Here is a 15,858-nt window from a genome sequence, read left to right as displayed (position 1 = left end):
CAATCGTCCTGTCTCTCAGCTGTTGCATGCTTGAGTGTTGATTCTTCTGTGACTTGATAAATGAAATTATTGTTGGTGATTATTTTTCACTTGTTAGTGCTCTAATCATCCCGTCTCTCAGCTGTTGCTTGTTTGGGTTTTGTTTTTTCTGTGACTTGATAATATGAAATTAATGTTGGTGATTATTTTTCATAATCATCCTGTTACATGTTTGAATTTTTGTTCAGCTGTTACATGTTTGAATTTTTGTTCTTCTGTGGCGTGATAATATGAAATTAATATTGCTTAATATTCGTGAGTAGTGAGTAGGTGGGCCCGAGTGCTTTTATGAATTTAGTAGATGTCGGATTGTGGAATTGATTGAAAGTGGATTCGAAGGTGCTGTTTTGCTTTCCATATCTATATAATGATCTTGTTAAATATCGGTGAGTAGTTGAACCAACAGTGCTGAAATTCTATAGAGGTTGTATCTTTAAGTGATTAAGTGCAGCAGAAGGTGGAGTTCTTTACTTTCCGGAGTTACGTAATCCACTGGGAATTCCAACTTGCATTTCTTTTGGCAGCTTTAAATAAATTCACAAAAGTAATACATTTGGAATAACCATGTGTTCATCTGTTAGCTTACAGTTTGTTCAGTTGCTTTCTTTGTTGCTTTCTTCCTTTAGTTGCATTAATCTTTTATTCTGTTTTCCCTTCCCTTGAGTTTTTAAAACGAACTAGTGTATATGGGAAGAGTAGACTGCCTATTCCTTATGAATGTTTGTCTCTTAAATAAGAAACAATTACCCTTTACCACATTACCTTTATATCCTTATTACAGTTTGGGAGTCTTCGTGCTTTGTGTTTCTTCTCTTTCTTGAGCAGAATGATTCTGGGAATCTTATTTTTTGGGAGATGTGGGGGGAGGGGGGAGTTGGTTGGACTCAGCTCTACGTGTGTGTTGAGTGATAATGGCTGGTCAAGGCTTATTATAGTGACTGATCAAGCATCTTGTTTTCTACTAATTGTTGGAACTACCATAATCTATATAAAGGAATGTAGCTTGTGAGACTCATTGCAACATCTAACATGTGGTTAACCCCCGGTGTCAAGGATGATAGTGACTGATCCAGGATTTGAACATTTGTTGTCTATTAATGGTTGGAACTACCAAAATCTGTGTAAAGGAAGGTAGTTTGTGGGACTCATTGCAGCATCTAGCATGTGGTTAACCTCCGGTCTCAAGGATTTCACTATCTGAATCACATTCTTATCTAATGAGATGGGTTCGTATGCTGCTCTTTTTTTGCGCACTTTCAGTTAACATTTTCACATTTCTGGAACAAATCTACTGTCCTGGGCCTAACCCAGAGCCACTTAACTGGATTTGCCAGTGCTCATTGACATCAACTGTCCTGGCCTCTTCGCTGGGTTTGCCAGTGCTCGTTGACATTAACTTTCCTGGATAGAAATGTTTTCCCCTATGTGATGCATCTGGAGGCTAGGTTGAGTGGGTTCATAGTTCTCTTTGATTGTAGTAATTGAGCAAATCTTTTCCTAGGTCAGTGTTTAGATATAGCTTGATGATAGTACAACTACAACTACAACTACATACCCCAAGGTGGGGTCTGGAGAGGGTAGAGTGGTACGCAGCCTTACTCCTACCTCAGAAATAGTGAGTCTGATGAAACTTGATGATAGTGTTCTATGTAAGAGCATGAACACTGGGTTAACAGCAAGCTCTATCATGGTGATTCCTCTCTGGTGCATATGTATAGTCTGTACTGTATGTAAATATTCCCGTTAAAGGAGTGATGACCTTGGGAACCGAATCGATTGCCGGTTGAGTTGTCCATTTTCTTTAGTTTCTGGTGGCAGATCATCTTGTATTTCTGTTGGTAGGATGTGGCAAGTAACCAGTGAATATGTCAAAAGACATTCAAAATGCAGAAATTTAAGGTGAGGCTGCGTGCAATAGATCCTTGTGGTCGGGCCGTTCCCCGTACCCTGCGCATAGCGGGAGCGTAGTGCAGTGCACCAGGCACATATTCAACATGCTACAATCGTAGATTATAGTCTTTTTTCACTGTTTGGTGTAAGGGACAATTGTACGTGTAATTTGTTACGTTCAACATGCTATTTACCCTTTTTCTGGCTATAGTCTAATCTAGGATTACTACATACAAATTGTGACAAAGTGATTTGATCAAGTCATTTTCTTTTTACACTATCAATAATTTTGTTATGCAACAAGACTGATACAATAATGATGCATTCAATGAACAACGAGTGAATATTTTGAACAGATTGATGTGGTAGATTTTGTGGTTTATGTTGGTTAGAAGGTTTGGAGGAATTTTTTTGACATCTTTATTAATTTGTCTTCTTAACATACTTGGGCCAGCATTTATGTGAAATAAGGACGATCTATTGATTAGGATTTGATTACTCTATTTCGAAATGATAGTGGTCGTGGATTCAAGCCTTTGAAATAGCCTCCAGCTGCAAGGTAAGGCTGCGGATGATAGATTCTTGTGGTTGAGCTTTTGTCTGGATTCTGCGCATAGCAGGAGTTTTAGTGGATCGTCCCTTTTTAATGGTCCATTTTGTCGATTGAAAGTGCAAACGTCATAAAGTATGAGCTTGGATCATGTGCATAGCGGGAGTTTTAATGCATCGAGTTGCTTTTTCAATGGTCCATTTTATCTATTGAAAGTGCACACGTCATAAAGTATGAGGATTTGACAGTTAGCCTAAGCTAATTTAAATTGCCAACTGCGTCTTACTATTTGTCGATGATAATTTACTCCTTTTGTTTGTTTTTACTCATCTATTATATTAAAAATATTTTTAATATAAATTCACTTTTACTTGTCCAATAACAAGAACAAAAAATTTTCTGTGAAATCACTACCGTTAGGTCTGCGGAGGATAGAGTGTATGTAGCCTTTATCACTACTTTGTGGAGGTAGAGATATTTAGAAACGACCTTCGGCTCAAGTGTAGCAAATTCAAGTATAAAGAAGAAGAAAACAATAAAGAATGTATAGCAACTAATTAGGAAACAGTACAAAGTCTACTAGAGAAAAACAAGAACAATATGATAGTGCGATAATTAAAACACAATAAGCAACAAATTAATATATATTACAAGCCTAAAACCCTCGATGGTACTGCGGCTAGTACAACAACCGACACAAGAAGCTTAAATCCTCAATAAGCGCGGCAATACTCGTACTCGATTAATCTTCAATCATGATACACGTCCTCCTAGACTCCAATTATCTTAATGGTAATAAACAATAAGAAGTTACCTTTTCTTTTATTCTCATACTTTTTGTACATACTCTACTGGATACTTTATTTGAAGTTGTAAATTTATGACGGGTGATTTGAGAAATGTTGAAAATGCTTTCTTATGACGATTTACTAATTAGAATAGAAAGAAAATAATTTTCCCAGGTTGATGATGTTTAGGAATTTTTCTTATTTAGATAACTAGTGAATTTGATCGCACTTCGCGTGATTATAAAATAACTTATCAAATTTATGATATAATATGTTTAACGACGAAAATTAAAATAGTGAGATGTTAGTTCTAATCTTTGGCACACACCGAAAAAACTATTTTCATGAAGCTATAAGATAACAAATCAAAATTCAAAATAAGTTATAAAAATTTATTCAATTTGCAAGCCACAATTCTTTATTAGTAAAGACAATCATTCATGGACTTAAATTTCACCATGAACTTGCTTTTTGAAGCTCTACATGATAACTTGGAGTAATTTTTTAAAATCTAAATCTAAATCTCAACCAAAAATCATTAAATATTTGAAACCTATTGCCATAACTTGTCTTCACTACAAACTTCTTTTGAGATTGTGTTCTTGTATTGTTACCATTTGAAACCTTCAAATATATATTAAAATTTTAAATTGAAGACAAAGAATCAAAGATAAATGGAAAGGAGAGGAAAGCAGGGATACATAATAAAAGCGAATTTTGTTGAAATAGTGCAATATTATATATATATATATATACACACACACACTATTAATTAATAAATTATTATAGTAACAGTTAAAAATTAACTAATTAAATTGTAGTTAAGTAACTTTTTTGTCTAATAAAATTAAGATAAAATGAATGTCAAAAATCAAAAAAAAAAAAAGAGAAAAAATAATTGAATGAATTTCAAATTGTATTATTTAGTTATGCCAAAATCTCTTTATTGACATAATCAAACTAAAAAAGTTTCATCTTGTAGGTTATAAATTTGCATTTCTTCTTTGTTTCCCTATTCTCTCATTTCTATATAGGTTGTCTTTTCAATTTTTCCTTTACTTCGTTACAACTCTTTCTTTTCTTTTTTTTTTTTTTTCAATTTCTCCTCTTCTACTTTTTTCCCCACGTAACTGTTATGGCACTATAAAAATTTAGAATCCTTTTGTCACATAATTAGATGGATTAAAATTAACTTTTCACTTAATTACATAAATAAGTTCAAACCCTAATTAAAAATCAAAGAAGAAAATAGAATGAAAAATAAAAAGATGAAAGAATAAATTGTTTAACTTTCTTTGAGATATAGGGACAATGAGAGGCTCACCTAATTGCTTTAAATTCTTGCATACTGGCAAAATTTTTTAATTCTTGAATACACATGAAAAAAGTGACATAATCATCATTTCAATAAAGTAGTGGAATAACTAAAACAGAAAATATTCTTGAACAAAATTAACCTAAAAATATTATACATCATAAAAGAAATTGCTTGAGCGTATAAAATTACCTTCAAAAAAATATATTTAATATTGAAGTAGATTCATCATAAATTTAATACAAATCAATCACATAGATTATAGAGAAAGATAAGGAATAAATAAAAATGGAGGTTCTAGATAAGTGCTACATCACCTTCTCAATGTTTCTTCGTTATTATTATTATCTATAGATTTAATTTAATACAAATCAATCACATAAATTATAGAGAAAGATAAAAATAATTAAAATATAAAATATAAATTAAAAAAGATAAATTGACTTCTTGTACATTAACGAATTGAGAGCTGTGAATATGAAAGGCTTGAGAGTTATGAACATTACTAATATTTAAGATTAGAATTTATGTAATTGAATGTATGAATTAAGGACATGATTTTGTAAAATAAACTAATTGAAAGAAATGAGAAAAAATGTCAAAAAAGGCGTTACATCATCTTATCTTTGTTTCTCCTTTATATCTATTTTTGGTATAACGACAAACAAAGTGAACAAATTGTGTGTAGTAATTTTAATTATTTAGAGAAAACAAATATATATATATATATATATATATAGTTAAAATAAAAGATTTATGTGGTTATATGAGGCGGTTAAAATAAAAGATTTTTCAATAAATTAGTCATGGAATTTATTGGTTTAAATCAAATATGTTGTAAATCTTACTCAGTACTCCCTCTCTCTTATAGTCTTTTTAGCCTATATTTTTTCCCTTTTTTTATTATTATTTTATTTTACCCCGTTTATCTCTCTCTCTTAACCTGATTCTTAATAACTTCTTTCTTTAACCACACCCCAGAATATTTATCTGGCAATCAATATTCGTCCTTTAATCGTTGATTTTGGCGGACTATTAAAGCCAGGACTCCTAGAAATTTACAGGTTAATCCATCAGTGTTATTAAAAAGTTAGAGGTTAACCATATACTAAGGGTATCATTTTTAAAGAAACAAGATTATGGAATCATAAGCATATTCAAATGAATATAAACAAATTTTTGGTGGGAAAAAATTAAAGCATAAAAGAGACTTACGTGATGTAACTGAGAGAGAGGTTTCCCTTCCGGGAATCTCCTAAGAACTTTGTGAAAACTTGAAAAACACCTTTATTAAATCAAGTTTAATACTATACAAACTTGGTTACACACAGAGGATGGATTGGTTTAAGTGGAAATGTTTAAACATGGGGGGAAGAGGAATATGTTGTGAGGGTTTTCTTTCAACTCATTCCTTCTTCTACTAAAATACTAAAATACAGGTCTTATATAGACATAAGAGAAAGAAAATGAATGAACTAGACTACACTGCATGACCTAAAAACAAATGGCCGACACTTAAAAGATAAGATTCATCAATAATGCAGGTCGGATACACTTTGAGCCCCATCATCACATGCATTATTATTTCTTTTGACAGACACGTGCTTCAACAGTTTTTTCCTTTTTTGAAGGGTAGTGATAAAGGAAGCACCCTGACATATTACAAGACTAATGTGGGCATACCCATATGACACACTTTATTTTTATCTCATATCATACTGCTTGATGCTTATTCTTCCATGTATCTGTCTTCTCTACCATTTAATTGTCTTTGTCTGACTAGGTGTCCAGTGCGACAGAATCAAAACTCATTTCTGAGTCATCATCTTTGTTGGAATCCTGAGCATCTTGGAGATAAGCAAAGCTACCATTAAATTCATCTCCTTCTTTTTCTGAACTTGGCCTGTTATTGTTATCATCTGGATTGTTTGGACTATCTACATTTGAAACTACTCTATCTGTACTTGTGCTTGGGTTGTCTTTGCTAATTATATGTTTATCTGATTCTTGACTATTGAAAAATCTTTCTAAAGTCTGTTTTATTATAGTCTCAATTTTTTCATTTTTCTTCTTTAAAATCAAAGTCTTTTTCAAAGTATTATTACAAGTCCTGGTTAACTTTTGTTTTGATGAAGAACAACCTTCATCTTCACTTTTTGGCAAAGTGACAGCCATTAACGGATTTGATGCATCTTTACTGGATACCGTTTGAACCGAACTAGTTGTACCTCTATTCGAACAGTGAATTTCTTAGCATTCAGTAGGGAATGCACACCCTTCTCATTCATTTTGTGTTGAGATGGAGAACTCGGAGTCTGGGTACTTGCATTTATCTGAGAAACATTAATCTTGTCTTTCAACGTCTGCACTTGTTCCTTAAGTCTAGTATTTTCAAGAAAAAGGGCCTCTTTATGGGCATTAAGTCTCTTGAAGGCTTCTGTCATTGTGGAACAGTGGTCACAAAAAATTATTTTGCCTGTGTCTTTCTGGATATTGTATTGAGGTATTTGATTTGGACTTTGTCTGAGGGCTGAAGTTATATAGTAATTTAGCCCAAGGTATCCTCTAGCGTAATCCATTGCTTCAGAAAAATCATTAAAACCTTTAAAGAGTTGGTGTTTAACCCCATTTATAGATTCTACTACTTCTATTCAAGTCTGAAAAACACCATTTATTTTACCATGTATGACTACATAATATTTAAATCTATTTTCTCTACTTTTATCTGAAAAGTATTGGCATAACGCATTAGCTGCGGCTACGAAATGCCTAATGTCTCTTTTATTATGTGTTATCCATAAATTATCAACTAAACATCTTTGCGGTTTGTCTAGAACACAGTCTGATTTAACTCTAAATGATAAATTACATGATGGATACGAGATTAAATTAATTTGTCCAAAATAAATTCTCTCCATCGTTTCTATAGAGTCTTGCGGTTTAAAATTAATGTTACCTAGTAGCGTCTGAACGTAAGAGTCCTGAGCTAGGGCTTTGCCCTTGTCTGGTGGCAGTTGGCATGTTGGTCTCATGCTGAAATAAATGTTAATTTACTCATTTAGTCTTAATTTGTAATCTACTTAACTAATCTGCTAATTCATTATCCTTTTCTTTTACATATTCAAACACAATATTTTTATATACATATATTGTATCCATGATATTAAGCCATCGTCTTTTACTGCTGGCTTTATCATTTATTTTTTGATGAAATTTAACTATTGCCTCACAGTCAGTTCTTACTAACACTTCTTCTTTATTTAAGATGTATAATTTGAAACTATTTAAGTCATATATTATTGCTAGTACTGCTAAATCTATGTTGCTCATGTTTTCTTTTTCTTTGTACAAACGGACAAGATAGCATAAATCTATTGGGTTTGGCTTTTAGGATAACTCCCCATCCTAATTTACTTCCGTCTGTCTGAACAATTAAATAATCTAATTCTAATGGGATCTTTTAAGTCTGGAATATTTTTGATCCTTTTTAATTTGTTGTACTAATTTAATGTCCTCTATATTAAAATATTTTTGTCCTTTACTATCTGTTTTTGTGTATAGCAGTCATGCTATTTTTCCTAAATCTTGAATGAAATTTCTTGCGTAATTTATTAATCCCAAAATTTTTTGTAAATCTTTAGTGTTATCTAATCTATCTGGCCTATCTAATACCTTTTTTGCTATGTGAGGTTGAAGTTTTATTCTTCTATCTCCTAAAGTTACTCCTAAGAAATTAATATGAGTTTTTACATAATTTCATTTTCTTTTTACTAATTATTATTCCATATTTAACAAATAATCTAAAAACTTTTTGTAGATGTCCTAAATGTTCTTGTATGTTTTGGCTAAATACTAAAATGTCATCTACATATACTAATACAAAATTCTTGTATTCTCCGAGCATATCATCCATTTTTCTTTAAAAGATGGGCGGAGCTGTTTTTAATCCAAATGACATAGCTAACCATTCAAAATGTCCTCCGAGACAAGTGAATGTTGTCCATTCTATACTATCTGGGTGCATTTTTACTTGTCAATATCCTGATTTACAGTCAAATTTACTGAATATCCTTTTACCTTGTATCCTATTGATTAGTTCATTTTTGTTTGGTAATTTATAAGCATCTGTTCTAATATTATCATTTAACCTTTTGTAATTTATCATCATGCGAGCCTTACCTCTTATTTGTTCGCTATGGTTTCTTACCATGAAGGCGGTTGATCTATGTCTAGAAGTTGATCTTCTTAAACTTCTAATTTTAATAATTCTTTTATTTGTTTATCGAATTCTTCAGTGTCTTCATTATTTGTTTCTATTACTGCTGTCTTTATTATATATTCAGGGTTAATAATGTCTAATTTACACAATATTTTATTAGCACCCCAGTGTACTGATGATTTTTCTCCAATTATTTTTAGTTCATCTAAGATTGCTACTATGTTAGCTAAATCTTTTGGACTACTTATCATCCCTATTCTATTTATTCCTTTCTGAAAATTGTAAAATTGTGTTTCAATATTTATTAGAGTGTAATCTTTTTCTATATTCTCTAAATATTCACATTCTTCAATATTAATTAGAGTATAATCTTCCAAGTATTCCTCTTTTAATTCTTCCTTTTCTTCATATTGGGTTTTAGAGGAACATTGGTCTCCATCCTTACAATTATTACAACAAGATTGAGATTTTAAAGTTAAATCTTGTTTGGATGTCCTATATTTTCTCTCTATTGTTGGGTAATTAATAGTTTGTATGGGAGTATAAGTAAAGTTTCTAAATAACATTATACCATCTCTAGTTATTAGACATCCTCCTCTATTTTGTATTAGTAATTGCAGTCCAATTACAAAATCTGCTTTTATATTTAAGTCTCTTACTAATATCTTATAAGCATTATAAGTTGGTTTATAGAATTCGTTACACGTATTTATAAAATTTACCTGTGCTTTTTCGATATAATACTTATAGATATTATATAATCCATCCATTTGTACAGCTGTTATTAGTTTTTTTAGGGTTTTAAGTACATGTTGTGGTATTATACTTTTGTTTGCTATACAATTTGTACATCCTGTGTCTACCAATCTAAAGTTTCTATTTCTAAATCTTGAATTTTTATTTTAGCACGTACTTTCATCATTATGAAATTCTTATCTTCATTACATATTAAAGTAGTATTTTCTTCTATATTCATAAGTTTTGTTTCTATTTGTTCTGTTCTTTGTGTATCTGATTCATCTTCATTCATTATAGCTTTTTCTTTTTCTAATGCAACTAGTCTCTGGTCTAAATTATTTACTCTGGCTTCTAAAGTTGCAATTCTTGAGTTTGTAATTTGGTCATTTACTTGTTTTTGTTCATTAATTTTTTCTGATTCTATTTTTATTTTTAGCTTATTTTTTATGCAATTTACACATTCTTTCATATAATATTTTTTCATTTAGCTCTATTTTCTTTACTAGGATACCAGTTACATATGCTACATTGATTACTATCTATTTCTTTTTGTCTTTGAAAATTATGTGTATAGTCTTGTGTGGCATTCATTAGATTGTTAATTAATAAATCATTTAAATTCAACTCATCTGTTTCTTGTCCTATTTCGTTTATTAAATTATCTTCTTCTGAATTCGAAGAATCAAACTTAGGTCTATCATTTAACTCAAAACTTATTATAGAATATATATTTTTCTTATCTGACATATATTTGTCTACATTTAATAGGATTTCTTGAAAATCTTCTATTAGTTGAGAGTTTCTAGTTCTACTATTATTTCTTTGGGGACATAGATTTGCTAAGTGATCTATGCTTCCACATGTATAACATTCTAGTTTGTATTTATAATTTCTATCATTTGTATATTTCCTAACATGCCTATCTCTGTTTAGATATGACTTCTTGGCTTTTGATTTGCGTAAAAAATATCCCTTGCGATAATATGGTTTCTGTTTGTATCTCTTTTTATATTTTTTAGGTTTTTGGTTATCGTCATAATTTTAAATTGTATATATAATAGATCTACAAAAGTTTATTTTATTTTTCTTTAATTATTTTTGTATTTGTATATTTGTACATTTTTCTGTTAAGATATTCATAACATGTTGTATTTTGTATCCTATAGTCCATTTAGCATTTGAATTTTGAATTACACCGTCTCGTTTGTACCATCTATCTTCTATTTCTCTTCCTAAAGCTCTTGGTAATTTATGAAACAATTTTTTTTTATCTAATTCGTCGTTAAAAGTATTTTCACTAATTGTACAATAATAAAAGTAATCTTATAAGAAACTCTTTATATATGACCAATTTGAAATGCTTAGTTGTTCTAATTTAATTAAGGCATTTCTCTGTAATGCTAATAAACCACTATTTAGATTTTGTCCTGTCAGTAAATTATGACCTTTATTTGTAAAATTATAAGGGTTTGGTCCTAAAGCTAACAAAGCTTGAAAATCATGTGGAGAATTTGTTTTAAAAGCTTCCCATGTAGCCTTTGCAGATTCTCCTAAAAAAAATTTCCATGTATTTGTACACGATTTTTGTATCTGTTTCTGTATAGTGGCTTAAATAGTTTGCTAATACTATTCCTTTCCTTAAATCTATTGTTGTATCCCACATTTGTGGATCATGTGCTGCTATATTTAATATTTTTTCTTTACTGTCTCCTTTTTGTAATTTAATAGGTTCTTCTATTGGCATTCTTCTTCCTGCTGGTCTTATATTTTCTTTAATTTCTGTATCTATATTTAACCTAATTGCTCTCCTTCTTGGTACATTACCTGTACTATAATCTATTGGTTGAGTGTGTGGATTAGTTTGTTGAAATGGACTAGCACTTGTTGAGCTAGTTGTTTCCATTTCTGCTAGTTCTTTATAACTTATTATGGATGTCATGTCTTCATCTTCTTCTTTATAACTAGTACCTACTTCTTCTGTCCTATATCCTAAATTATCGTCTTTTTCTAAACAACTTTTAAAATGTTTTATACATTCTGTTATATTCATACCTCTTTTCTTACACCCTTTACATTTAAATGTTATATATCTATGTTCTTCAGCTAATCTTTGTGCTTCTTCTATTGCTTTATCTACTTCATATCCTTCTTGTAGTATTTCTACATTCATGAATTCTTGTTCTATGGTACTTTCAGTTACGTTATCCTCTAATTCTTTTTAATTTGTGTAATTATAGTCTGTAAATCTTACGGATGTTTCTCCTTTGCTAGTACTATACATTAAATGAGTTTCAGGTACAAATACCTTTGACTTATTAAATTTTTCTAAATTCCATTCTAACCCTGCATATTCTTCTGGAGTTATCTTTATTGGTTTTATTAATTTTATATCTTTATTACCCATTACTTCGACTACATCATTTACTTTTAATTTAATTTACTTTTAATTTAAACTTAGTATTACTACTTAAAGTCATTTTTCCTATAAAACCTATACATATTAATAAATTATTTCCATTAATCATTTCTTCATATCCTTTAGTTTGAATTCCTATTTTAATATTCTTTCCAAACTATTTTAAATTCATTAAAAAGTCTAGGCTAATATAAAATATTCCTTTGTTATTTGTCATATCTACTTCGGTTAGTCCTATTATTGATCTTTTAATGTCTGACCATCTATCATCATATATTACTATTAATACTTTTGATCCTAGAGTTTTTCTGATTAGCCCTTTTATTTCTATTACTATTAATCCTATATGCATTAACAACATTCTATTGTTTCTTATTTGTTTTAAGGATTCAGGATTCACTAGATTTAAGGTTGTAAAATTTTGTGCTATAGCGGATATTTGTTCTTCTCTATAATGTTTGTAGAGTTGATTATCTGCTGAAAAATAATTAGCATTGTATAGTATCTTCGGATTTAGCAATTTTAATTGGTATTGTTGAAAAATTTGTAAATCTCTGTCTACATGTATTATTTCATTTAGTTCCTGATCTTGCTCTATATTTGAGTGTCTTCTAGATAATATTCTGGAAATAAGATTATTTTCAATTCTATTGTCGGAAAAACTTAGTTTTTGTCTTTCTCCTTCGATGGTTCTTCTTGGTCTAGTTGAAGAAAGTCCATTTTTGTGATTAATTATATTTTGCTTTTCTTGTCTAGGAGTTTTTTCATTCTTCTTTAATTGATTAATTAACTCGTCTATTTCAGTAATTTTAGGAACTCGAACTTCCTTACCTTTAATTATATTATCTAGCCTTTTATGTAATTCTAATAATAATGCTATTATTGTATTGTTTTGTTTTAATATAGTTTTATCTACCTGGCTAGAGGATGGTACCTAGAAAATCCCTTTGATTCGTCGTGATAGTTTTTCGATTTTTCTAATGCCCTATTGTAATTTATATCTTCTTCAATCATGAAAGTGAGATTTCTTCTAATCTTTGTATTACTATTTTTAGCTCACTTATTTCTTTATTTATGGATTCTACTTGTTCTACAATCTTTGTTACTAATTGAGTGATTTTAATCTCTAGGTCTTTAGGCTTCTCTGTTATAGTCTTTATCAATTTTTCTATTTCTACTTCTGTAGGTATTTTTTCTAAATTAAATTTAGTATTTAAGTATTGAAGTTTTCTATCTATTTCTATTTCTTGTGATTTTAAGTAATCAAAATTTTGTTCTAGATTTTTCTAATATCTTTTTTTCTGTTTGTTTTGAGTAATTTCTATTTCTCCTAATAGTCTTATTATAATTTTATCTTTTTCTTGAATTTTATCACTAAGGTTTATTATTAAATCTATTAAAGTATTATGTTGTTTGTCTTCCGAATGTAATATGTGCTCTCCTTGACTAAAGTTACACTTTATAATAATGTTGCCTTTTAATGCTCTATATTTCTTTTCAGGTTGAAATCGGAGATCTAGATATTCAAGATATTTTAAAGAAGCTATTTTGTACGTTACCCTAAAGTTCTTGTAATTTTACAAAATTTTGTGTAATAAATTAGTCTACTAGTGTTGTATTTAATATCTAATTCTACGTTGTCGATATCTTTTATTAACTTTTCCTGTTTTTCTTGTTCTTCTATGAGTCTACTATTGATAAACCAATTATTATCTTTTGTTATGATGTTTTCTATCCAGGCTAGTCTTTATTTTAGTTGCTTTAATATTTCTTTAAGTTCTCTTTTGTAGTTAAGTTTGGCGTATAATCAACTTTGTTTTAATTGAATTCGTCTTATGTATTCAAGAGGCATATATTAACCTAGAGGAACTTTATTTGTCTGTCTTTGATAATAGTATGTTTTGTAATAAAAATTTTCTATTCGTATTTAATTATATTATAATTCGTCTTTAATGTCCTTTAATTGTTCTTTAAGATTTCTTAATTCTATCCTATCTAAATTGTCTTGATTTAATTTGTCCTGTATACGTTTTATAGTTTCTATTAATCTTGATTCGTTTTTTCTTAATTCTGATCTATGATATGATTCTTCTTCTATCCAGTTATATAGTTGTCTTATTCTTTGAAATATAGGTAAATTTTGCATTCAACTATCCCAATTGATGTGTTTTTCTCTTAATACGTTCTTTAATCCAGCGTATTCTAGTATTGTTATTTTCTATGTCTCTTTCGGATGTACGTAACTCCCAATTTATGGCACTTACTAATTCCGGACTTACTATTCTAGAACTATTGTATAATTTATATAACCTATTTACTTCTGTTATTCGTTCTCTACACTTTTCTAATTTCCTTAGTCTTTTAATAATATCATTATTTATTTTTTTTGACTATATTCCCTATATAAATTCCAGTATATAGATCTTATATCTTGAAAAGAAGGATGTTTTTTCATAAACTTGTCTAGTTTTAAGTAGAGTAATTAATTTATATTCTAGTTGTCCAATTATAGTAATTAAATAATCAAGTCTATTACTCTCTTCTTTGGTATAATTTAATCTAGTATATTCTAGATATAAGTTTTGTAATTTATCTTTGGTTTCTTGATGTATGCGATTATATTGTAATGGTCTTCTCATTAACTAATTTTCTCAATATATATATATATATATATATATATATATATATATATATATATATATATATATATATATATATATATATATATATAAAATTCTACAAAAGACATTCATTTCAAGTGGTCCTACTCCTCAAATCTTTACATAGTTATCATTTCATCTTCATTTCATCCGTTTGCTATTTGATCTTCTTCTTATTCCTATAAAAAATAACACATCACAAAAATTAATACATTAGAATAAAAATTGTAAGAAAATAGATTTAAATCATACATGTTCTTTCTTAGAAGTTACAAATAATATCGAATAATAATAATAACAAATTTAGTGTAAAGCAAATCAATGAAAATGCCAAAAGAATAATACATGAAGAAGAAGAAGAAGAAGAAGAAGAAGAAGAAGAAGAAGAAACACCAACATATCCAAAAGAAAAGAATAAGGAGAATATTTTACAGGGTACACAAATGAATTTTTTTAAAAGAATATATGTAACTTCAAAAAATAGCTAGTGAATGAAATAACCTTGATTTTGTTGATGGAGGGAAGAACACTTATAATGCTTCTATTTATAGAACAACAATATGAAATATGAAATGATATCATGAAATGAGTTATGATCATCAAAGGTCATGAGAGTAATGGAAATTTAAAATATTAAATTTTTATATTAAATGATATAAATAAAGGGATAATTACATAACTTAGCCAATATTGATTCTTAATTACCTTATTTAGCCTAATTTCAATTAATTACAATTCATAACCTCCTCTTACCTATTAATTTTTCATAATTACAATTCATAGCGTCTCTCATGTAATTTTTCCTTTTCTCTATTTTTTATTACTTTTTTTTCCTTTTTCAGTTTTTCCTTCTTTTCTTCTTTTTATTTTTTTTCGTTTTCTCTTTCTTTTATTTTTTCAATTTTTTTTCTTTTTCTTTTTTTCCTTTTTTTTCTCTATTTTCTATTACTCTTTTTTTCTTCATTTTTCAATTTTTTTCTTCATTTTTTCTTTTTCTTTTTTTGTTTTTTCTTTCTTCTTTCTTTTTTCAATTTTTTCTTTTTCATTTTTTGTTTTCATTTTGTCTTTCCTTTTGTATTCTTTTTTCAGTTTTTTTCTTCTCTTTCTCTTTTTCTTTTTTTTTTTGTTTTCTCTTTCTTTTCTTTTTTCAATTTTTTCGTTTTCTTTTTTTTCTTTTGTATTTTTTTTTCTTTTTATTTTTTTTCTCCTTTTTTTGTTTTTTCTCTATTTTCTATTACTTTTT

The sequence above is a fragment of the Capsicum annuum genome, chromosome 9, assembly GCF_002878395.1.
Source record: "Capsicum annuum cultivar UCD-10X-F1 chromosome 9, UCD10Xv1.1, whole genome shotgun sequence".
NCBI lineage: Eukaryota > Viridiplantae > Streptophyta > Magnoliopsida > Solanales > Solanaceae > Capsicum > Capsicum annuum.
The sequence above is the reverse complement of the archived record's forward strand: the minus strand, read 5'-3'. Positions refer to the sequence as shown.